This window comes from Triturus cristatus, chromosome 11 (assembly GCF_964204655.1).
Source record: "Triturus cristatus chromosome 11, aTriCri1.1, whole genome shotgun sequence".
In the NCBI taxonomy this organism is placed as follows: Eukaryota; Metazoa; Chordata; class Amphibia; order Caudata; family Salamandridae; genus Triturus; species Triturus cristatus.
In genome coordinates this window covers 20,999,218-21,025,151 of record NC_140594.1, presented here as the reverse complement: position 1 = coordinate 21,025,151, position 25,934 = coordinate 20,999,218, and the positions used below count along the sequence as shown (strand labels likewise).

General features: G+C 49.9%; 1 protein-coding gene across 2 annotated transcripts in view; it reads left to right on the top strand.

The window, feature by feature from the left end:
* The window catches only part of SLC15A4 (solute carrier family 15 member 4), a 327,049-nt gene that overhangs the window by 251,498 nt on the left and 49,617 nt on the right, over positions 1-25,934 (top strand). The window lies entirely within an intron of this gene.

Sequence of the window (25,934 nt, the reverse complement as noted above, 5' to 3'; positions counted from 1 at the left end):
CCATCTTGGAATTTATTTTCAGTTTGAATCAATATATTACTGTGATTGTATTTAGGCCAGGCTACTCTAGGACGGTGATTTACAACCAGTCCCCTTGTGTTATGCTTCGACATATCGAATTTCCTATGTATTTCTGCGGAAATATCTACTCTTATCACTTCACTCTTGAGCACCCTGTCTTCTGCACGTCTCCCCTTGGAGCAACCCCCTATTTGTTCTAATTGTTATATGTATTGAATACTGCTTTGGGTCTTACCAATCGATTCAAAAAAATATATGGTGATCCAGAATGTGGTCGTTGCTGCACTTTTTATGTTGAGTACTTAATTTACAAATATGTTAAGTCACAATGTAAATTGTAAATTGATACTTGTATAGCGCACTACTCACCCGCAAGGGTCTCAAGGCGCTTGTACGAATACCGCTGTGGAACCCATCATGGCTTTCCCTGTGAGGCGTCCACTCCTGGGCACCCCCAAGGTGGAGGCCAGGCATCCTTAGCGTTGTGGGGGCCGTTGTGGAGATTAAGCAAGCTATTGCCCAGAGTTGCAGAGTGGGACTCCATGATTGGAATGGCACCGAGGCGAGAATTATCAGGTCCGTGGAATTTTTGAGCCCAAGACCCGCCGAGGCGGGGAATTGAACCCTGGTCCCGGGCTAGACCTCTGCATCAGGGTCTGTCGCTCCAATCATTGAGCCACACTTCTCCACGCATTGATTGAATTGAAATACTGGTCCAGGACCATTGTCTTATGTATCTAACTTAGGAAGGAGTCTGTCTTCACCAAAGCTCTTTTCAGGCCTAGTTACCCGTATGCGGCATATGTGGTCTGGTGGCATTTTACAGTCACAAGTTACCTATGAACTCTCCCCTGCAGTGCCTAGCTTCCTGTAGCGGGGGCTGCTGGGAGGATGTGGAGTCCGGGCTAAACTGTACACCCCCAGCCCCTGCCTCGTCACAGTGACCCCCACTCTGGGGCCCTGTAACCATTGTAACCTCATATATCAGCACGGCTGCCCTTTTCCTCCCCAGCCTCATTCAGAGGCAAACATGTATAGGGCTTGCTTGAGATGCATTTTAGGAGCGAGAGCTTGTCTGAGGAGGGCTTCGGAAAAGGAGCAGCTGCGCATGGGCCACCCCTTCGAGGCACTCGACAGCTCCCCAAGCCTTTGCGGGGTACAGGGGTGAGATAAAGCCGGGCGGGGCAGACAAGTGCCCTCATGGGTTAGGTAGTGCCTCGGCTACTCCGGGCAGAGGTTCCGGCCTCCTCCTGTGCTCAAACGTCACGCTGCTTCCTCCCCCCCCCCCCCCCCCCCCCCCCCCCCCCCGCCGGGGGTGGAGTTGGTGTGAAGCTCTTTCCCAGAGGCAGGTTTACTTGTTCAGTTTGTAGTTTCTTCAGTTGGATCCAGTGTGCGCCAAGCTGAGGCTCCCACACCCCCCTCATTACCTCCCATATTTCATAAATTGTGGGGTGTTCAGGTGGAACCTCGCTATCAGGAAGCGACAGACTCGACGCCGCAGCCGAACATCTGCGCCTCTTTGAATTCGGATTAGATTCATTTCAAGGTGGTGGTTTGTGTAAACACGAGGCGCGTGACGGAGATAATTAAAGTTCATCTAAAGTGGGATTGCAGAATGAATCGAGAACAGTTTGCATCGCAGCCTTACTGATAGGTATCCCCGTTTACACATCATTAGAAACCACTTACTGCCTGGAAAGCAGAATGAATAAAGTAGCAGTGTTGGCTTCGCTTAGGACTCGTTTACTCGGGATGCGTCTTTTTCTAATTAAATGTTGATTTGTGTGGCGAGCTTTCACTTCACAGAAATGTTCATTAAACTTCCTGGGAGAACTTTAAACGCACGGTAGCACTCTTAAGATGAAGTGCATTTGCTGGGATACCTCTGCTGTGACGTCCCAGGACATCTTGAAGACAGTCGAGAGCCGGACTCAAAGCTAAAAGTAGCCCCGCAGTGTTTGTTAAATCAACCCCCACGCGGGGCTCACCCCTACAAGACTGTTTATACGGTTCTCCCCCGGTATCTCCCCCCAATATCTGTGCCTTTTGCAAAACATTTTCACTGCATACTCCTTTGACTGCCACCCTCCTGCCCTCACTGCGTCTTTCTGGGTCCATCGCCTCCTTTCCTCCCGCAGCATCTCTGATTTCCTTCAAACCCTGCTTTCTTCTCATTTCTTCTTACTATAACTCTCTCCTTCCCCTTGTTCTCATGTCTCTTCCTGTCCTCTTCTTCCTTCCTTTTCATCGCTCTTTTCTCGCCTCCCTCCAGTCTGTCCTTCATCTTTGCACCGCCTCTTTTCGTTCTCCCCTATTTCTTGCTGTTGTTCATCTATCTTCTTCCTAGTCCGTTCTCCTACCTGCTATTTGTGTCCCTGGTCTTTGCCACCTGTCACCGTATCAAGGGATTCCTAGGTTCTCATTAAAACATTTTTTGTAACTAAAATTAAGGATTTTGTGCATATAAAAAAGAAACGCATATGTAGCAACTAGCCAGTCGTGGCCCCCATCACAATACAATATCTAAGTCTCAGATTACACCCCTCATCATCAGTTACCATCGTCAAAGCCCACGCAGGGGCGCACCTAACAGCTACACGACAGCATGTCAAGCCCAAAGGGGTCCCACCATTTACTCCAGATCTTGAGATGTGTTTTCGGGCAGCCCGAATCTCGTCTACCGACGTCTGTTGCTGTGCACGCCAGTCAATAACCCAACGCCACTGGGGCGGCAGGGGCGACATGGGTGATTTCCATCCCCGGGCTAAATCTCGCTTTGAGACTATGGTGGCCACTCCGATCAGTGCCTGGTCGGCTCTTGTATCCCCCATACCCTCAAGAATCCCCCGGGAGAAAGGCCCTAGGGGCATCTACAGTTCCCAGCCCAACACCTTTGATAGCGTCCGGGTCACCTCGGTAGCTGACAATCAAGGGACACGTCCATACCATATGTTAGAAGTCTGCTGGGGCACGGGGGCGCCTGAAACGTGGGGCTAAGGAGGAGACGCGCTCGCTGTAGGTGGCTAGGGGTGAGGTATGCATGATGAAGGCAGTATGTGTGTATGAGACTCAACTTAGAGGACATTGTTATGATGCAGGAGCCATTCTGGCATCTCGTCCAACCCACCCCTCCCATTGGGTTTGCAGCAGCACAAATGTGTCTGGAGCGTTAATGATCAGAGAGTGGTAGATTTGGGAGATTCTGCCCTTCAACAGCACACCCAGCAGGAACTTTGACTCTAGGGGCTATAGTCGAGGAGGTTGGTGCCCAGAGAGACGTGCACTTGTAGGACGTGCCGCAGCTGCAGGTACTTGTGAAACTGTGTGGATGATAATTCATACGACGATTGGAGCTTCTGAAAGGAGTGGAAGTGGCCACCAGATGTCCCCCAGGAAAGTGATGCCTATTAAGTCCCGTTGGGTCAAGCCCTTCTAGCCCGCCGTCTCGTGTAGCCAGGTCCCTCTCCAAAAAGGGTTCTGCATTTTTAGTTTGGAGTCTCTAGCCCGTGTATCGAAGCTCTGCACGCCAACCGAGAAGGACTACCTTGGTGACCTCAGAGAGTACCTGAGGAAGGGGGGCTCCATAACACCTGGAACGAGCTCCCGACCAACATCAGGTGTGCCCCCTCCTTGAACATCTTCAGGAAGACACTCAAGACCTGGAATCTTCGACTGAACGGAGCTGCACAACCCCCCCCCCCCCGCCTTGAGACCCTCACGGGTGAGTAGAGCGCTTACAATTCCCTGATTGATTGATTGATCTCCATCACAGCGTTAAAGCCCTTTAAGGTTAATTCCACTCTGTATGCCGGATCCAACCAGCCCTTGCTTATCTACTCATAGAGGACAGTGGTCTGGGATGCGATGTAGTACAGGAAGAGATTGGTCATGCCCAAACCCCGTCATGGGAAGCCTGTTGGTATTTGGCTAGAGCAATTCTCGACCTGGATTTATGCCAGAGGAACTACTTCACCAGGGAGTCCATTTCCTTGAATCACTGACTGGGCACCTATCGGGAAGTTCTGAAAGAGGTACGGAAACTATGGCAAAATGATAATTTTATAAGAGTGCAACCCTCCCCATTATATTAAGTGGAAGGGCCGCCTACCTTTTCAGGTCGGCCTTCACCCTTTGGACCAGCGGTGTAAAATTAAGGATCCACTCCATCCCGTGGAGGAGAATCCCAGGTAGCGAAAGTTCAAGTGCCGCACAGGAATGGGCGCCTGCCATTCGATACGTTTCCAGAAAGAATGGAGCAGAGCCAGTACTTATTTGGCATGATTAACCCATAGGCCGGACGCCTCCTCGTAGAGCTGAAGAATACGGAGGCAGTGTGTGCCTGTCGTCGGTGGGTCGTACAGGAATAAGAGAACGTCGTCCGCATATAAAGCGATGCGGTCCTCGTGGACAGTCTCTCACCTCCAGCCCTGAACCTGCCAGCGGCTCTATAAGGAGAGCAAATAGAAAGGGGGTGAGGGGCCAACCCTGTCTCGTACCCCTGCGAATTGGAAATGGGTCGCAGACCACTCCGTTAATTTGTACTCATGCCGATGGGTTCAAATAAAGCAGTTTGACATATCCTCAGAAGCGGGAACACAGTCCAGCCCTGTTCAGGACCTGGAATAAAAATGACCAGTCCACCATGTCAGACTCTTTTTCGAAATCAATTGATAGTAGACAAAAGAAGGTGTCAGAGACTGTTGACGCGCAAGGGCAACGTGCAGCCTCCTCAGGCAGTGCCTCATACCTCTCGACGGCATAACGCCACATTGGTCAGAATGAATATGGGTGGTTAGGGTCATTTTCAACCGGGTGGACAGTATCTTGGCAAAGAGTTTCATTTCTCCGTGAGAAATAGGTTGGTAGGCTGCTGTTAGAAATGGGGTTTCTGGTGGGCTAGGGTACGCACCAAAGCCAGACAGAACCTGCCACTCTAGTCAGGGCAAGTAAGTTACACTCCAAAGATAACCTGTGCTCACCCGTTGGTTTCTTGGCACAGACAGGTAGGCTTATCATTCAAGGTGATGTGTAAAGCGTCTGCGCAACACACTCACACCAGAAACACAATGAATGCACCACAAAAGATACTCCACCCAAGATTATATAAAAAAAATAGTATATATATTGTACATAGACCAAAACTACATAAATCATAAGTACTGTACCTACTACGCAAATCCTGGTACAGTACACATTATCCTGACAGTGCAAGAATCAAAACGACCTCCGTTACAATCTCAGGCAATGTTTATGACATGGTATGCAACAGGTTATGACATGAAAACACATGAATTACCACGTCACTGTTAGACCCGGCCCTCGTAACATAGCCATCCCTGTCCCCGCACCACATAACCTGACCCCTGCACCTCACGCAGCCCCCGAGCCCACGGCCTAGCCGATCCTTCCCACCAGAACACACACACACCCGACCCGGGCTTCCCCGTCCGTGGCCTTCCTCCCTTCGGCCACACCGGGCCCGCGTGCCCACTCCATGCACCATGATGGCCGTCCGGCCCCAGCGCGACCCTGGCCTAGAGGCGCCACTCCGGCTGGAGGACATCGCGCTCCCATTGGGATAAGAGAGGGAGGAGCAGTTTCCATCGCACCTCTGAGCTCCCCTGGGAAGGTGGGATTCGATCGGCCCTCCGACCTCCCCGAGGGCTGGCTCCACGCCTGCTGGGTGTCTGGGACTCCTCCCGACCCGGCCCTGAAAGGATCAAAAGACAATGGCAGGAAACCCCGTCAAGCGACCCCCAGGTGACAAGACCCCTGCCTGCACAGACTCCGGACATCAAAGAGGAGTCGTCCTATAACAAGGGGTGCTCTGGGACTGTCCGGCAGATTCGCCTTCGGAAACACCTGAGCCCTGCTGAGTGACTCACGGCTCCCTGAAGATCGTAAGCCCTCCGAACTTGTGCTTGAGCCCTGCTGAGTGACTCGCGGCTCCCTGAAGATCGTAAGACCTCCGCACTTGTGCTTGAGCCCTGCTGAGTGACTCGCGGCTCCCTGAAGATCGTAAGACCTCCGAACTTGTGCTTGAGCCCTGCTGAGTGACTCGCGGCTCCCACAGACTCTCTTGGTCCCGCCGGACCCCGACGACGACAAGCGTATCCCCCAGCTCGAGGATTGTGAGCTGTGCGCCAGGTACGCTCCTGCATTTGATCCATATCCCCAAAGACTGTCCCGCTACCTCCTACCCCCCCTCCAAGACTCTGTGAGCCCGCACTCCACTTGTATATATTTGCTTTGCTGATCATAAAGATCCTACTACTCCGATCTGATAAAGATTTGCTCTTAAGAACTCCTGGTGTGGTGTCTCTTTGTCGTGTGGTGCCGAGTGTACGATCCTAGATACGAGATTCCTCCCCTGAGGAGTCTCCCGCCGGTGTCCGGCTACGATACCTCGAGGGTTGGTCTCAGGATAGCCAGGGCTCCCCCTCCGGGCTCCTCTGAGATCGCCTTCTAACAGTCACCATAGATCACTAGTGGTATATAAATTACCATAAGCATGCCAGTAACAGTCATCCAGTGAAAACACATGACTCATTAGGAAAATATAAGGGCACGGCGTACTTGTGCTCATATTGCAAGATTTGCGGTAAAATTGTCACCCAACGAAGGCTACAGGAGCCCTGCACACCTACTACATTATTATGGTAACACAGCTTCAGTAAGATCGGCATCTCCCTTGAGGAGCCGCCCCATAGTGTGGGGTTATGGACCAAGGCCCTGCAGGTCAAGCGCACCCAGAGGTAGGGGGAGGCAGAGACTGCTGGGACCAGTGGGGAGACCTCGCTGGATTCCCCCCCACATACAGGAAAGACAAAGGCAGCTGCCCACTTCCACACGGTGCAGCTGCTAAGCCCCCAATTTGTAGGGATATTGACAATTCCGGGAACCTCCATTGAGGCTTCCCCTGTAGAACTAGGGAAGTAAAACCGATGTCCCCAAAGTGATGTCCAACAAAGGACTTGCACACTGCCAGAAGAACACGTAGTGCAGCTACCTCAGCCCCTTGTCCACAAGGAGTGCCCTATAGCTCGCGGGGCGTGCCCCACAACAACTCCCGCCACGTCGCTCCTCACCTGGCTTTATGCGATTGGGTCAGAAATCCCTCGTCCTCTTGCTCCAGGCCGAGTAGGGAGGCTACCAGGGTCGGATTGGGATCACAATTTGGCCCGGGCACTGCCCACAAAAGTGTCACACTTTCGCGGGGTGTGCAAAATGAAACTCCATTTTGTTACTCTCATTTGTAGAGAAATGTTCGGCATTTTAAAGCTTCCAGAGCCAGTAACATTGGTAGAGACTAGGAGCTCTGCGGTTCTGAAAACAGTACTTACCTACAGTCTTTACAAGGTAGATCGATGCTCCCAGGCAGCTGTGTCCTTGACTCCGACCATCATAGTACCCCCAGGGGCACCCCTCTGTCCCCCCTCCCCCAACATGCATACCCAAATAACACACACACAGACTGTTGAGTTGGGTAAAATTGCTGCAGGTTTATTACATAATCCAGAATATATAATGGGTGGGTTATTTTACGGGCGATCCAAGGGCAGGCAACCAACTGGGCCGCCTGCCCGCCTGATGAGCCGGGCAACGCGGGAGCGATTCCCGCTGTTGCTGCCATCTAGGTGATTCTTTTCTAAGATCACGTGCCGTTGGTAACTTCTACTCACGCCCCCCCCTCTTGGGGCGTAGCGTCGCTTAGCAAACCCCCGGTTGTTCAGGCCCACAACCGCCCGCAGGACTAGTGGGGCGCCGACACGGCTTCCGGGACGCTCCCCTGAGGCTCTTCGGTTTTGGCTCAGGCCCCCCTATGGTGCCGCGCAGAGGTACCCTTTGTACCGGCCTGCTTCCAGATCGCCCTGCAACTCCGCCTGCAACGAAAAAAGAAACATTACAACGCTCAGAAAACCCCCCCACCCAACGCCTACGCCGGGTAAGCGGTAGGGAGGGATGTGGCGTGGTGGGCGACATAGAGGTCGCCAGGAGGGTGGGGGAAGGCTAAATAGCCTCCCCTTCCCCACAGGGGCCAGGAAGTGACGCGCTTGTGCGTCACTTCCGGCCGGCACGAGGAGGGGGACACCAGTCGGCGTCCCCTCCCCCTCCCCTTGGGAGGGGGTGGGGAGGGGTGACCGGTGACCCGGTGGCACTAGGGCGCCGACCGCTGTAGTGGCCCCCTGCGGGGGCCGCGGTCGGCGGCATAGTACCCCCAGGGGCACCCCTCTGTCCCCCCTCCCCCAACATGCATACCCAAATAACACACACAGAGACTGTTGAGTTGGGTAAAATTGCTGCAGGTTTATTACATAATCCAGAATATGTAATGGGTGGGTTATTTTACGGGCGATCCAAGGGCAGGCAACCAACTGGGCCGCCTGATGAGCCGGGCAGCGCGGGAGCGATGCCCGCCATTGCTGCCATCTATGTGATTCTTTCTACGATCACGTGCCGTTGGTAACTTTTACTCACGCCCCCCCTCTCAGGGCGGAGCGTCGCTTATCAAACCCCCAGTTGTTCAGGCCCACAACCGCCCGCAGGACTAGTGGGGCGCCGACACGGCTTCCGGGGTGGCGTGGTGGGCGACAAATAGGTCGCCAGGAGGGTGGGGGAAGGCTAAATAGCCTCCCCATCCCCACAGGGGCCAGGAAGTGACGCGCTTGCGCGTCACTTCCGGCCGGCACGAGGAGGGGGACACCAGTCGGCGTCCCCGCCCCCTCCCCTTGGGAGGGGGTGGGGTGGGGAGGGGTGACCGGTGCCCCGGTGGCACTAGGGTGCCGACCGCTGTAGTGGCCCCCTGCGGGGGCCGCGGTCGGCGGCAAATGAATCAGAAACATAGCACTAAGTCAAGGTGACGGGGTAAGACTGGAATCTCTGGATAGAACAGTAAGAGGAAGAGCGGGGGGGGGGGCTCAGGGGGGAGGCCTCAGCACGATACTCCGGCCCAAGAGCTCCGGATTAAACCTGGAGTGGGGGCCCCTCCGTGTACGTGGCAGGGGGGCCCCCACGCCACTGAAGAGCAGCTCTGAACCTCTGCCTTGGAGAATAGAACCTCGAATGACAAACGGTAAAGAAATAGATTTTGCATTTCAGCCATAAAAACATTTTCCAAAACACTAAAGAGAAATGAAATCTAGCTCCCTCACAGATCTTGCACTTTTCCCTGAATGTAAGTACCTTTTGCTGCCCTGTCCCCCACCCCCTCTTTCTTCGTGTGCACTGCTCTCGTTAGACAGTGATCCCCAGTTCTGCTGGGCAGTACCAACTGGGGGCTGGAGGTGAACAGGGCGGGAGAGAGGCAGTGAAATGAGAGAGGTGAAGTAGAACCAGAAATCAGGTAGTGATGCGTGTGAAGGGAGAGACATAAGGTAAAGACGGAAAGATCGGGTAGCCGGAAGAAAAGGTACATAGCTATAGAATGAGGAAGAGGTAAGTAGATGATGAGGGCAAGTGATATAGGTCATACTTTATGGTCTTAGACAAACACATGTAAACCTGCAAAGTGAACCTTCACATTCCAAAGAGACCATGCATCAAAGGCCACACAGAATTCAAAAGAAGCAGAAAACACCCTCTGTTCTCAGACTCACGGTTCAAGTGACCCGCAGACAGCTAGTGATTTTGGTTTAAATATTCCATCTGAGTAACAATCCCTCACAATTGTTCACATGCCCTCCATGTGCCCTCCATGTGTAAGACACATGCTGTAGCACCAAATCTGAAGCACGTTCTGTGGGCCACAATTATCAACAGCTGCTCAACCTAATAAAAAGTGCTTCCCACTACATGGAATCTACATGGAATTTTATTTCTTTTTATTTCCAGATTTATGTTCTTTTTTTATTGCGCCCGTTCACCTCTTCCGCCTTCTCACTTCGGACGATTGCTCAGTGGGTTAAACGCACTTTGTGGAGGTTGAAACCTGGAGTCAGCTAAAAGTTTCATCCTTCCCATGAAATGGCACCGTAACAAAACACTACAGCTTTCCTAGTACATATCCCTTCGTGGTATCCGTACGGACAGCACTGCAGCCCAGAATAGTGCTCTCTTGGGGTGCACCTGGATGGCGTCTCTGCACCCCGCAATAATTGGAGTGTATTGTAGCTCACAGAAGCCCGCTTTGTAGATGCAGATTTTGCAGGACAGCACAGCAGTGTCTCCGGTCATGATGTACACATCTTTCATGTCACTGGTATAGGTCTAGACAAGGAGACATCAGCGCTGTACAGTACAACTGCAAAGATGTGCAACTAATGTTCAAAGAAAAAAAGGTGACTAATCTACTATTAACCTCTAATCTTGGGTTCCGGAGTAGCTTGCTACTCATAATAAAGCGCTTCAACTCATCGTCAGGGGTAGTAAGCGCAATATTAATACAATTTACAATATGTAATTAAGCATGCGTTTCTGTGGGATGAAAGGCCGCCCTCAGTCTTTTTATGTTTTCACATTTTTACCACTGCTTTGCTGGTATCAGAAAGGCATCGTGGCTTTTAAGTTCATTTGATGCCACATAGCAACAATACACATAAATACACTCCGCACAATACCACATAATTCTAATCAGTATAATTTCACTCAATGCCACACAGTTCCACGCAACACAATTCCACTCCACACATTATCATTCCACACAATTCAGCAACACACCACATACATCCAATCCACACCACACATCCAATCCACACCACACAATACCACATTATGCTACAAAATTCAACACCACACCACACCACACAATTAAATGGCACTACACAACACAAAATATAATTACACATAATTACACTGTATGACACACAATCACACTCTACATAATTTCAATACACTCAAAATCACATAATTCCTATCCATATAATTCCACTTCACACCATGCCACATAATTGTACACCACATGATTCCACAACTAACAATTCCAATCCGAACCACATAATTCTACACCATATACCTCCATTCCATAACACATGAGTAAAACACATTGTCATTTACAACGCCAATAGCTCTTACTCTCGCAAATGCAAGACCTATTAGCATTGTCAATGCTTGTTTTTTATTGTTCTTCCTTTTGACAATTTTATATCCTGTGAACTCAGTCCAAGGCTATTTGAGTGCTATTCATGAGCACCAATCACAGTGCACAAGATCAGTTTTTTTTTTAATTTAAGGGCCTGGGAGATGGAGTGATTTGTCCAGAATCACAGGATGTTGAGAGCAGATACAGGGACTCGAACCTGATCCCCATCCCTGCAACTCTGACCTTCAGGCCACATATGCCTATGCACACGCAAGGCATGAAAGGGCCAAGATACTGTTCTTGGGAAGTGCTCTGGTGCCAAGGTGACAATGGCCTACACCATGTGCAGTAGAACAGTGAGGCCCCAAGTTTACTTATTACTGAACCCCCTCCCCAGATCTCCATTAGCTGAGCAACAGAACAAATGCCAGGCCCCCTTGCATTACTTAATTTCTCAAACCCTCCCCCAGCCCTCCACTGCCTCAGGACAATGACCTGGCAGGGGAGGGATAAACCATAAAACACAGCTGCTTGGCCCTCCATAGGGGAGGGGCTAAGGTGAAGATGCCCAAGTCACATCACCTTGCCCCCACACCTAGGCCACATCATAAACCCACCATCCTCCACCCACCGTGCCCTGAACAAGAAGTACTGTGGACGAGGTTTCAAACACAAACACTGTTTTTGTGCTACATGGGCCCAGGGGGCCGATGCGAGACTGGCCAAAGGGCCCGAGCAACACCTAGCCCCCAGGGATGCCGATTCTTCCTTCACCTGCTCCCCAGCCCACCATCAGGGCCATAGCTTGGCAAGGCAGGGGGTCAGGGAGAGGCTACAGATGATCGTCGCTCAAGGGGGATCATATCGCACGCCCCCCCAGCGAAGCTGCTTTACTGTCCATGTCCAGTGCCTTCTGTGGGCTGGGAGAGAAAAAAATAACGGCCCACAAAGGGTACTGACACACCGGCCCTTCGGCCGATGCCCGACTGCCTGCAGTGCCTATCCGTCCCTGGAGACTGCACCACAACACGCTGATCTGAAATATGCCGCAGCACGCTGAGAGTGGCTACAGCATTGCTGGAGGGGCCACTCGGGTGTGGGGGGGGGGGGGGGGGATTCTCGTGAATCGGCATTGGTTTTGAAGTTCCGCAAACGGCACGGTGAAGCTCACGATACAGGCCGAGATGAAGGGGATCAGACAAATGAACCCACCGCTCATCCGGCCTCCTAAGTGCTGAACACGTGCTGGCACTGTGCCTCAGTGCCTCCTCCTAGCACGCTGGACTTCGGGGAAAGCCAAGCACACGCCATGCGCTGATTTGGAAGGCAGGAGCGCTCACCATGCGCTGATTTAGAAGGCAGGAGCGCTCACCATGCACTGATTTTTGTAAGGCAGTTTCACACACATTGACTCTATAGGACACAGGGCAAGCCAATAAGCCGTGGAAGAACACTGGGGAGCACAAGGCAGGCAGCAGTAGGCAGGTATACCAGCACAACCAGACAAGCAATCCTAATAGCGACCTCTCCTGGCAGCTTCACAGTACCCATGCAGAACAGAGTCAGGGACCAGCTGGCAGCAGGTCAACAAACAGAAAAGCAATCCTGTGAGTCCTTTGGCCACCCAGCAAGTAGCAGGCCGCATGGCAACAGCAGAAAAGCAGGCCAGATGAGTCCTTTGAGCAGCGCAGCAGCCCTTCTGACAGAGGTTCAATCCTTGTTCCAAAAGTGCTTCCCACACATGGGGTCAGAGCCCCTGTACTTATACTCCAAAATCTTTGTCCAAGAATTAACTTCAAAAGAAACCTCGAAGTGCACAACTGCCTTTCAGCCCCAGCCCTGGCTCCAGACATCAGTGAGGGTAAATAAGCCCTTTGTGTGAGGGCGCAAGACACATCCTATACAAATGGCAAGTCTTGAACGCCCTCTCCCATCCCAGGAAGCCCATCCGTATGCAGATGAATGCAGATGTAACCCTGTCACACCCAACCCTTCCTGTCCTGTGTGGTGGCTATCTGGAAAGTTTGCACAAAGTGGAGCTGGCAACTACGCCCAGACGTGGGTTGGAGTCAGGCTGCAAAGTAAAAAATGATACGCACAGAATTATGCCCACTTTCTAAAATTGACATTTCTAAAATAGTAATGTAAACTCCACCCACACCAGTAAGCAGGATTTCTCACTACCATTCTAAACATGCCATACATGGCAACTGAAGGAAGTGACCCGTTTAGGGCCACCCGGGTCACTAATGACCACCTCTCAGCCTTCCGTACTAAATGAAGAGTCGGTCAGAAAGTAGAGAATACAAGCTAATAACTGTTTATTCATATACACTCAGAGCGGAGCCCGGTCTGCCCAGTCGCTAGGAGTGCTGCAGAGAGAACGGAAATCAGCAAGCATAGAGATGCATTATGGACGTTTCGTGATCAGGCAAAGACACCCCCACAGTGGAATTTTCCAGGCAGGTGCAGTAAAACAGTGAAATACAGAACAACGGTTCAGCGCTCCTATCTTACACAAAATTAAATGGTCCAAGGTCGTTCCATGTGGAGCCTGCCACTAGACAAGGGGAAGAGGGCCTCTATCTGGTGAGAAAACTATGTGCTGACATGAACAGTGTGGTCATTACTGAAACAAAACCAGAGTGAAGAAACCAAACTCAAAGGAGCATTTCTCGGAATTTAAGTAGATCAGGATTGAACAGCCTAAAATGGTGCCTATGGAAGGAAATTGCGCAGCGAATGCTAACTTACATGCAGCATGCATGAGCATAAACGATTTCTATTCCAATAGCAATGTTACTCCTTTCAGATCAAAAATTGTGACTTAAACACATATAAGAGAATGCCCAATGCTAGTCTATGAGATGAGTAGTCCACAGAGTAGTGAGAAACCAAATAGGCTGTTTATCACTACCAGGACACGCCACACAATAAAGGCACATATCCTACATTTTACCTACAGAGCTCTCTGCCCATAGCGCTACCTCAGACCTACCTAAAGGGTGACCTGTATGTAGTTAAAGGGAAATTGAAGGCTTGCAGAGTAGTTCTAAATGCCAAGTCAAAGTGGCAGTAAACTGCGCACACAGACCCTGCAGTAGCAGGCCTGAGACAGGTTTGAAAGACTACTTCTGTGGGTGTGGCAGTCAGCGCTGCAGGCCCACTAGTAGCATTTCATTTACAGGCCCTGGGTATATGGGATGCAACTTTACAAGGAACTTAAAAGAAAATTAACTATGCAAAAGATGTGTAAACCAATCATACCATGTTGAAAGTAGAGAGCACATGCACATTAGCACTGGTCAGTAATGGTAAAGGTTCCAGAGTCCAAAAAATAATAAAAGAGGGTCAGAAAAATAGGAGGAGGAAGGCAGAATGTTTGGGGATAACCCCTATAAAAGGCCAGGTTCAACAGCCGCACAGGTGTTGGGTGCATGGCTTAATTTTGGAGTGACTACTACCATGGCAATGTCGAGTTCCATTGGGAAATGATCCGCTTTTGCAGCTTCGTTATACAGCGCCAATAGCGGGGATTAGGATATCTCTGAACGCACCATAGAACTCCTTGGGATAGCGGTCTGAGACGGGTGTCTTCCGGCGGCAAGTCAGATATGACGGGCACTATCTACCCGACTGTAATGGGCTAGTCCAACTCACCCGGGATACTGTGGGCAAGAGAATACTGTCTAGTAGTGCTTCATTCCACGCCACTCTGATCTATTCTTCACTACTGCACTCTTCTCCACTGCTCTCTACTCTACAACTCTGCATTCTACCCTGCCCCACTCCACTCTATCCTGAACCACCCCACCCCACTATCCTCTACTCTGAAATGAGCTTCCGTATGCCACTGCACTCTACTCTAAGCCGCTCTATTCTACGTCAGTCCACTCTATGCCAATGTATCTACGCCACTTTACTCAAAACCAATGCACTCTACGCCCAACTACTCTTCACCACTGTACTTAACGCCACTTCAGTCTAGGCTACTCGACTCTACGATACTCTACTCTGACACTATACCCATTAAGCGCTACACCACTCTCTCTGTTCCACTCTGCAACACTACACAACTCCCTTTATACCACTCCATTCCATTTTCCTCCACTCTGTGGCACACCACTCTACTCTATGCCTCTCAACTCTACAACACTCGACTCCACTTTATGCCATTCCACTCTCCTACATTTCTCCACTGTAAGCCGCTCCACTCTACAACACTCCACCCCACTCTATGCAGCACCCTTTACGCCACTCCGCTCAACACCACTCCATGACACTCTACACCACTCTACGCCACTCTGCTCCAGTCTATGCCACTCTGCTCCAGTCTATGCCACTCTGCTCCAGTCTATGCCACTCTACTCCAGTCTACGCCACTCTACTCCAGTCTACGCCACTCTGCTCCAGTCTACGCCACTCTGCTCCAGTCCACGCCACTCTGCTCCAGTCTACGCCACTCTGCTCCAGTCTACGCCACTCTGCTCCAGTCTACGCCACTCTGCTCCAGTCTACGCCACTCTGCTCCAGTCTACGCCACTCTGCTCCAGTCTACGCCACTCTGCTCCAGTCTACGCCACTCTGCTCCAGTCTACGCCACTCTGCTCCAGTCTACGCCACTCTGCTCCAGTCTACGCCACTCTGCTCCAGTCTACGCCACTCTGCTCCAGTCTACGCCACTCTGCTCCAGTCTACGCCACTCTGCTCCAGTCTACGCCACTCTGCTCCAGTCTACGCCACTCTGCTCCAGTCTACGCCACTCTGCTCCAGTCTACGCCACTCTGCTCCAGTCTACGCCACTCTGCTCCAGTCTACGCCACTCTGCTCCAGTCTACGCCACTCTGCTCCAGTCTACGCCACTCTGCTCCAGTCTACGCCACTCTGCTCCAGTCTACGCCACTCTGCTCCAGTCTACGCCACTCTGCTCCAGTCTACGCCACTCTGCTCCAGTCTACGCCACTCTGCTCCAGTCTACGCCACTCTGCTCCAGTCTACGCCACTCTGCTCCAGTCTACGCCACTCTGCTCCAGTCTACGCCACTCTGCTCCAGTCTACGCCACTCTGCTCCAGTCTACGCCACTCTGCTCCAGTCTACGCCACTCTGCTCCAGTCTACGCCACTCTGCTCCAGTCTACGCCACTCTGCTCCAGTCTACGCCACTCTACTCCAGTCCACGCCACTCTACTCCAGTCCACGCCACTCTACTCCAGTCCACGCCACTCTACTCCAGTCCACGCCACGCCACTCTACTCCAGTCCACGCCACGCCACTCTACTCCAGTCCACGCCACTCTACTCCAGTCTACGCCACTCTACTCCACTCAAATCCACTCTACGCCACTCAAATCCACTCTACGCCATTCCACTCGGACACTCTACTCCCTCCAAAACATTCCACGCTACTCCACTTTAAGATAGTCCACTCTACACCACCCTCCCTTACCCACGTACTGTTAACCATGCTGAACAGCAGTCACACTGGCTTACAACATGGCTAAAACATGTTGCATAAGCCTACAGCTTTTGCACACACAAGACCTATTGGCTTTGCCAAACTTGTTTTTTGTTTTTCTGCTGCAGTTAAAGTACCTCTTGGGGTTTGGTAAACATGGTCCCCTCCCCTTTCAGCGTGTTCTGTTAATAACAAAGTGCTTTGTTTGTATTGGTAAATGAACTTGCTTCTCCTTTGCACCTGAGCATTCTGTGACTTGGGGTGGGGGGGGCACGTACATTTCCCCGCAGTGTGGTCATCTGACTGCCAGAGGGCGCGCCATAAGTTGGACTGTTTATTAGGCTGCCTACGTCAGGCATCATAGAGCATTGCCTTTCCCACTGAGTTTTATTTACTTGATTAGTAGAAACCAGGGAGCTTGAGTAACCTTTGCAGCCACATTTTGATAGTTCCGTCAGCTGGCATGGGCCAGTGTCCAGTCATGTACTGGCTCCGCCAGCTGGCATGATCCCTCCCTGAATGGACCAGTGTCCAGTCGTCTACTGGCTCCGACAGCTGGCATGGTCCCTCCCTGAATGGACCAGTGTCCAGCCGTACACTGGCTCCACCAGCTGGCATGGTCCCTCCTTGTTCGGGGGGGGGGGGTCCTCTCAGACTGCGATGCTTGCTGTCGAATGTCCTATCGCTCAGTGTTTGGAAGGGCACTCTCAGACTGCGTGCATCTCTTTCTCTTGAATGTCCCATCGCTCAGTGTTTGGGAGAACACTCTCAGACTGCGTGCATCTCTTTCTGTCAAATGTCCCATCGCTCACTGTTTGGGAGGGAACTCCCAGGCTGTGGTACAACTCTTGCTGTGGAATGTCTCATCCCTCAGTGTTTCGGAGGGAACTCTCAGACTGCGGCATGTCTCCTTCTGTCGAATGTCCCATCGCCAGGTGTTTGGGAGGAAACTCTCAGACTTCGGTGCGTCTCTTTTGTCGAATGTCTCGTGACTCAGTGTTTGTGAGGGAACTCAGACCGCGGTGCATCTCTCTGTTGATTATCCCTGTGCTCGGTGTTTGGGAGGGCACATTCAGACTGTCGCGCATTTCTTGCTGTCAAATGTCACATCGCTCAGTGTTTGGGAGAGCACTCTCAGATTGCGGTGCGTCTTTCTGTTTAATGTCCCATCGCTCAGTGTTTGGGAGGGCCCTCTCAGACTGCATTGCGTCTCTTTCTTTTGAATGTCCCATCACTCAGCGTTTGTGAGGGCACTGTCAGACTGCGGTGCGTCTTTCTCATGAATGTCCCAGTGTTCAGTGCTTTGAAGGGCACTCTCTTTCTGTTGAATGTCCCATCGCTCAGTGTTTGTGAGGGCACTCTCAGACTGCGTTGCGTCTCTTTCTATCGAATGTCCCATTGCTCCGTGTCTGGGGGGGAACTCTCTGATTGTGGTGGATCTCTTTCTGTCGAATGTCCCATTGCTCCTTGTTTGTGAGGGCACTCTCAGACTGCATCGCATCTTTGCCATCACTCAATGTTTGGGAGGCCACTCTCAGACTGCGTCACATCTCTTGCTGTCGAGTGACCCATTGCTCAATGTTTGGAAAGACACGCTCGGACTGCAGTGCGTCTCTTTCTGTCGGGGGCAGTCTAAGACTGGTGCATCTCTTGCTGTGGAATGTGCCATCGCTAAGTGTTTGGGAGGGCACTCTCAGACTGATGTGCGTCTCTTTCTGTCAAATGTGCCATCGCTCAGTGTTTGGGAGGGCACTCTCAGACTGATGTACGTCTCTTTCTGTCAAATGTGCCATCGCTCAGTGTTTGGGAGGGCACTCTCAGACTGCGGTGCATCTCTTTCTGGCGAATGTCTCACTGCTCAGTGTTTGGGAGAGCACTCTCAGACTGCATCGCCTCTCTGGCATCGCTCAATGTTTGGGAGGGCACTCGCACTGCGTCGCATCTCTTGCTGTTGAATGTTCCATTGCTCAATGTTTGGGAGGGCACTCTCGGACCACGGTTCGTCTTTCTGTTGGGGGCACTCTCAGACTTTGGTACATCTCTTGCTGTCGAATGTGCCGTCACTCAATCTTTAGGAGGGCACTCTCAGATTGCGGTGCATCTCCTTCTATCAAATGTCCCATCGCTCAGTGTTTGGGAGAGCACTCTCGGACTGCTGTACATTTCTTTCAGTTGTGAGCACTCTCAGACTTTGGTGCATCTCTTGGTGTCGAATGTCCCATCGCTTGTCGGGTTTAGGGTCTTTCTTACTAGTCTTGAGGCGTTGGGACGGTTCCCGGCTTTGGTTCTTGTAAGACCGGTTTAGTCCGAGATAGGGACGACCCCTTCCGATAGCCACGGTGCTGCCGACAATGAAAGCCTAAGCAGCCAGTGCCCTCCAGAAGGAGTCCCAAGAGGAAAAACCCCGAAGGGAAAAAACCTCTGATGCGATGAAACTCCAGGAATGAAGGAGAAGACAAGGAGCCAGAAAACATTGGAAGACCAGGAGCCCAAAAGGAACCAGGAGAAAACCGAAAGTCAAGCTGGAGCAGAAGTTGCAAGGTAACCAGGAATGCCAACGGAAGGAAGGGATTGCCAAAATAAGAGTTCAGGAGCCAACAAAAGCGAGGACACACCAGCAGGAACAAGGAGTGTTGCAACGCAAGGATGGAAAGGTTCTGATCCCTTATATACAGAAAAACAGGAAGTGACATACCGGAACAGGAAGTGACATACAGAAAGTGACAAAACAGGAAGGAGATGTGTTGCCATCTTGGATTGGGAAAAGAGTGAAGTGCATTACAGAAAGATCACCATGTTAGGAAGGTAAGTAACCCTCCCTATTGCCTTCTGGGAGCAAGGTGAAGTGGAGAGCAACAATATGACCCCCAAGGAAGGGGGATCACCAGACGCCCACACCAGGTGAGTGTAATGTCCTAAAGTGCCTCGGGAAGCGGATGGGCCGCCGTGCAAGTATGCGGTGTGCCCGAAAACCAACGGGTATCGTGGGTGCTTTTCGCGACGCTGTTGAAATGGCCACAGCGGGCCGCAATGCTGTACCGTGGCGCCCCCGAAAGGCAAGGAGGGGGGGCCACGGGTTGCATCGCGGCCGGCGAAGAGTAAACAGGTAGCATCGTGAGTCTGCCCGCAGCGTAACCTCGCTCAGTGTTTAGGAGAACTCTCAGACTCCGATGCGTCTCTTGCTGTCGAATGTCCCACCACGAAGAGTTTGGGAGAGCACTCAGATTGCTGTGCGTCTTTTTTGTCTGGGGCACTTTCAGACTGCGGTGTATCTCTTTCGGGGGGAACTCTCAGACTGCTGTGCGTCTCTTTGTCAGAGGCACTCTCAGACTGCAGTGCATCTCTTTCTGTCAGGGGGCACTCTCAGACTGCAGTGCGTCTCTTTTTGTCGGGGGCACTGTCAGACTGCAGTACGTCTTGTTCTGTCGGGGGACACTCTCATACTGCGGTGCCTCTCTTTCTGTCGGGGGCTCTCTCGGACTTTGGTGCGTCTCTTGCTGTCGAATGTCCCCTCTCACAGTGTTGAAGTTTTCGGTGACGTCAAGGGCAGGACTCTGAACCCAAAGCAGGCTCGGCAGATCTCCTCATACTAGCCTGTATTGTAGGGGCTGTCGCTTGACGCTTTCTTGGGGTCTGGGAGATTCACCCCAAGGAAATTTGGGAGAAATTGTGGCCAGATGGTGCACAACTTCTGAAATCTATTATCTTAAAAGCCATAGGTGTAACAAGCAGTCCTGAAAGGGAACCAATTAACTATTCCAATATTTCAAACTTGGACTCAGTACCCAGGAGCACAGCTGCTTGATAGCTGGTTTCATTCTTTCAACTCGCCCATGTCTCCTGTGCTTTTCCACTGCTTGGAGGAGAGGGCAAAAATGAATGTAATTGAAGTGCGACTGGTTTCTCATCCGCGAGCAGATGGAAGAAATACGTGCTCAGCATTTTATCTATTAAACAGGAAATTAGGTAACATGGGTTTTAATGTGAGCTGTTGTGTATTTTATGGCTTAAACTTACCTGATCTCTGTCAGGATAAGAAGAAAGTGATTCCACTGGTATTGTAACGTGGGCTTTGCACATAACCTAGTTGAACCAGGTCTAGCCTAGCTTCATTTGATTACATGCGATATTGACGTGCCTAGCATAGGTTCATTTGATTACTTGCGGTGATGGCGTGCCTAACTTAGCTTCTTTTTATGACTTGCGGTGATGACGTGTCTAGCCTAGCTTCATTTGATTACATGTGATGACATACCGTTCCTAGCTTCATTTGATTACATGTGATGACATGCCTAGCCTAGCTTCATTTGATTACATGTGATGACATGCCTAGCATAGGTTCATTTGATTACATGTGTTGACATGCTGTTCTGTCCTTGCCAGCAAGTTGGCTTGGGGTTCTGAGAGTTCCCCAGTGGAATGTAGACTGGGGAGGTGATTTGGAGCATGACGGGGAGAAGGCAATGGACTTGGAACCTAGAGGACACTTGGTGGTTTCCATCCTTCCATTTGTATCCGGATACTGAATAAACTTGAGTTTGTACAACTCGAACGGTGTCCGCTGAAGCTGCTTACCACACTGGCAACAAGGGTTGGACATATATGGAGCGGTGGTGACGGCCCAGCTCGCTACATGTGTGAGGAGCAGTGAGACGCGTTACGTCGAGGGCGATTATATCTTCATTGGAAGCATTTGACTTGCGGAAGGTGTTGCCTTCAGTATTTTGGCCCCACCTAAGAGAATTGCTTTGTTATGGGTACTCACTGTACTTTCGCATCCGTTGGGTCTCTTCAACCGCCATTCGGCCAACATCGGTTTCCTGGAGGGATCTCTGACACGTCATCACGCATGCCTACGCATGCTTTGGCTACAATTGGCCATTTTGTTTGCCTGACTCTGTGTTGGTGTGAGGGGAAGGCACCTAGTTGTTTACGCTAACACCAAAGGAAGGCGATTATGTGCTTTACTTGGCACCTTAATATTTCTGCAAAGCGTATTTTTCATGCACATGGCTATTTTCTCATTATTGCTCAGTTTGCTTCCATTCTTTTTAGATTTTACAAGAGTTTTAAACTGGTGGACAAAAGTCACTCTATTGGTAAAACAACAATTGTTAAAGCACTACATTAAATACAGCGTGCAAGCAATCCTTACGTCTCGTCCGTTCCTGCCATCACCTGGTGAATCGCCCATGGCTTGGAAGAAGTGGTTCAAGGCGTTCAGTGCTTCTCTTGGGGGTCTTGATGGCTTAAAATTTAAACCTGAAAGAAAGAAATGGACTTTGGAGCACTGACTTAGCATGGCCTAGAGATCTTTGGCCAGTTGCCCCTCTTTGTACCTGAAGATGAAGAGGAAGAACTGGGTGGGTCCATTGAAGCAGTCAAGAGACGAGAGAGGCGTTTCCGCTTACCGCCTCATTTGGTGGTAAGGAGGCATACATTTGTTTCAAGAGAGCTCATCCTACAGAATCTGTAGACTTGTATGTCGCTTCTTTGCGTGTGTTAGCGGCCAAATGTGAATTTGGGGGGTTTACTGACCAACTTATTAGAGATCAGATACTTAGCAGGTGTTTTAATAAGGAAATTCAAGAGAGGTTACTATATTGTAAAAATCCTTCTCTTGAAGAAGCAGTGGACATTGCGAACAGTATTCAGGATCCCAAACTATCTGTCAAGGAGCGGACTAAGGAAACTGAAGATAATCTAGTGGTCAAAGAGACCAAAACCTTGCCAAGTAAACCTGTTTCTGCTTGGAGAAAAAAAGTGGAAATCTCTGCTATTGTTGTGGGTATCCGTTCAATGATGCTTCGTTCAAGCAATGTCCCGTTCTGGGATGGACTGCAAAAAATATGGAGTGTCTGGTCATTTTACCAGAGTATGTCGAATGAGTATCTCATGGGGCGGAATGTTGTAATAGCTTTATAGCCAGCCGTAGCTGGGCTATACCGGCCGTTAAAGGCCTGCTCTTTTGTTAAAGGCCCTAGCTGAGAGTGGGTGTTTAATGGCCAGTATGGTGGGCTATAAAGCTATATTAGAATGTTGGAATGTTGAGAGCACCGTTGAAGACCGTAGAGTAGTTCTGGGCTTATAATAGCCGGTAAAAGCCCGGAGGTCCAACATTCCAATGTTTGTCTTTCTGTTTCTCCCTGTTTCATTTAGAACATTCCACAGTCAGTGGGTGCACAGTCTATACCAGTTGTTGCAGGTCTTCACCCTTGTTATGGCCCCTCATCTGCGTCTCAGCCCTATAACTTGTGTTCAGGGCCCTTAATAACCAGTATAGCACTCGGCAGGGGGTATAACGTTATATTAAAAATGTAACTTTTAAATGGAATTACCCCTCTTAAGCACATTGTTACTGTCTTCAAAAATGTTGTGATTATCTATTCCAATTTCCCCTCCTTCCTCAGCTAGATCTCTCTCCTGCCTTTAATAGTTCTCCCATTTTTCTTGGTGCATCAGGCATGTATCCCTAAAGGTCCTGCCCAAGTTCCTTTATCTAATGGGGTACTCCCATTAGAGAGGGGAACCTTATCAACCACGACAACTGATGGTTTAACCACAACAACTGATGGTTAAATCCTGCCCTTAAATTCTTCTAAGTTTAATAGACTCAGAAAGTGTAAATGATTTAAACCCACGCTGCTACTATCCCCCTGAAGCTTCCTTTGGGGCTTGGCCCTACCCCCTCTCTTGGCCCGCTCCATTATCCCGTTGTGAGCTAAGGAGTTTTTCCTCTAATGTGATTAGAACCATTAATGGGGCAAACCTTAGAAGCTGCGTTAGAACATTAGAATGTTGAGCGCTCCACTGAAGACCGTGAGATGGCTCTGAACTTCTAATGGCTGGTAGAAGCCTTCTGCTCCCAACAATCCAATCCAAGAGCATTCTACCCTTAGTGGCTGGAATTTTCTACTAGCCTTATAGCCCTTCTGCTTCAGGCTACACCTGTTGTTAAAAGCCCTCGCCCTCGTTATAGACCTGCGGCTATGGTATAACACTCGGCAGCAAGCTATAAGGCTATAGTATGACAGTTGGTTAAATTGTTTAAGCGTCTCAGGACATGCAGGGTTTAAATGATTTAAAGACAGCCTGCTCCTAACCTCTGACAGTGGGGAGCAGCCTCTCACCTCATAGGTTTGCCCAGCTGCCAGATTAGCCGGTCCGATTGTGGTTAGCCGCTTCATAAGCTGCCAGATATAACAGTTAAAACAAGCATTAGCAAAGCTAAATGGTCCAGCCTTTGCAGACTTGTGTGATAGTTATTTCATTTGGTATTGCAGGCATATGCAACAAAATAAAAATAGAAACCATGCAGCACCCAAACGTGGCTGTCGCATGCTTGCAATAAACAAAATACAATGAAACAAGATTCACTCTTGGAGCCGTTTACTAGTAACATTTTAAAGTAATTGTTTCATTTGAGCCATTAATTTTATGGTCTTGAAGAAGACCAGAGCAAATCATCACATAACCAAGCATTCAAATCGAAGACCGCGACAGAGTTACAATGTCACTTACACACTTTATGACAGAAACTGATAAATCGCCAATTAATGGAGTACCCAGTGTACAGGCCAAATAACTAACCACTGTTTAAAGTTAATATAAAATATCAAATAAACACTCCTGCATCTTTGTCAATGAAAAGAAAGGAACTGTTTTTCAGTGGATGTGAACAGTGTACAGAGCCTTTCTGCGTTGTTTTAAAGCGAGGGGACCCAATAGATAAAGTGGGCTGTCTCGTTCCCTCCCCCATGACGTGTGCTGATTGACGATTGAACAGACCAGTGGATGAAGCCCGCTGACCGGAAGCTCCTCTGTATTTTAGGGTCTTTAAAAAAAATACAATAGTCTGTTGAGGCAGCTAAAGCTGCTCAGAGGCCAGACCCGAAGACAACCTTCTGGTCGAATGGGGTTGTAGCAGTTATTGTTGAAAGGGATGTGCAGTGCAGGGTTAGAGGACCAGCCCTAAACCAATTGAATTCTAATGTATGTGCTGTAGATTCCTGTGGCTGAATATGTATAGGTAATATACTTACAATTTGAAATGTTTATGTTGAAAACACACATGTAGAATGTCACTTCCTAAAAGATTTTCATGACGGATAGTATTCGTCTTAGTCTAGCCATACTCGTTTTAAGCTGGGCTCTAGCCTTAAACTCATAACTGTAGTTAGTTTTAGGGTCCGTAAGGAGGCGGCAGCTTAGGATAGTATTCGTCTCAGTCTAGCAATACTCGTTTTAAGGTGAGCTCTAGCCTTAAACTCACAGCTGTGGTTAGTTTTAGGGTCAGAAAGGAGGCGGCGGCTTAGGATAGTATTCGTCTGTCTAGCGATACTCGTTTTAAGGTGAGCTCTAGCCTTAAACTCACAACTGTAGTTAGTTTTAGGGTCCGTAAGGAGGCGGCAGCTTAGGATAGTATTCGTCTCAGTCTAGCAATACCCGTTTTAAGGTGAGCTCTAGCCTTAAACTCTCAACTGTGGTTAGTTTTAGGGTCAGAAAGGAGGCGGCAGCTTAGGATAGTATTCATCTCAGTCTAGCGATACTCGTTTTAAGCTGAGCTCTAGCCTTAAACTCACAGCTGTGGTTAGTTTTATTGTCAGAAAGGAGGTGGCGGCTTAGGATAGTATTCGTCTCAGTCTAGCGATACTCGTTTTAAGCTGGGCTCTGGCCTTAAACTCACAGCTGTGGTTAGTTTTATTGTCAGAAAGGAGGTGGCGGCTTAGGATAGTATTCGTCTCAGTCTAGCGATACTCGTTTTAAGCTGGGCTCTGGCCTTAAACTCACAGCTGTGGTTAGTTTTAGGGTCAGTAAGGAGGTGGCGGCTTAGGATAGTATTTGTCTCAGTCTAGCGATACTCGTTTTAAGCAGAGCTCTGGCCTTAAACTCACAGCTGTGGTTAGTTTTAGGGTCAGTAAGGAGGTGGCGGCTTAGGATAGTATTCGTCTCTGTCTAGCGATACTCGTTTTAAGGTGAGCTCTGGCCTTAAACTCTCTGCTGTGGTTAGTTTTAGGGTCAGTAAGGAGGTGGCGGCTTAGGATAGTATTTGTCTCAGTCTAGCGATACTCGTTTTAAGCAGAGCTCTGGCCTTAAACTCACAGCTGTGGTTAGTTTTAGGGTCAGTAAGGAGGTGGCAGCTTAGGATAATATTCGTCTCAGTCTAGCGATACTCGTTTTAAGCAGAGCTCTGGCCTTAAACTCACAGCTGTGGTTAGTTTTAGGGTCAGTAAGGAGGTGGCGGCTTAGGATAGTATTCGTCTCAGTCTAGCAATACTCGTTTTAAGCTGGGCTCTGGCCTTAAACTCACAGCTGTGGTTAGGCTTTCTTTAAATATTGAACGCAAGCGTGACGTTTATGTTCGAGATGTAGAACAGCCTTAGCTTTTCTCTTGGTTTGTTCAATTTCTTTTTGATTTTTGTACATTTTATGATTATGGTTT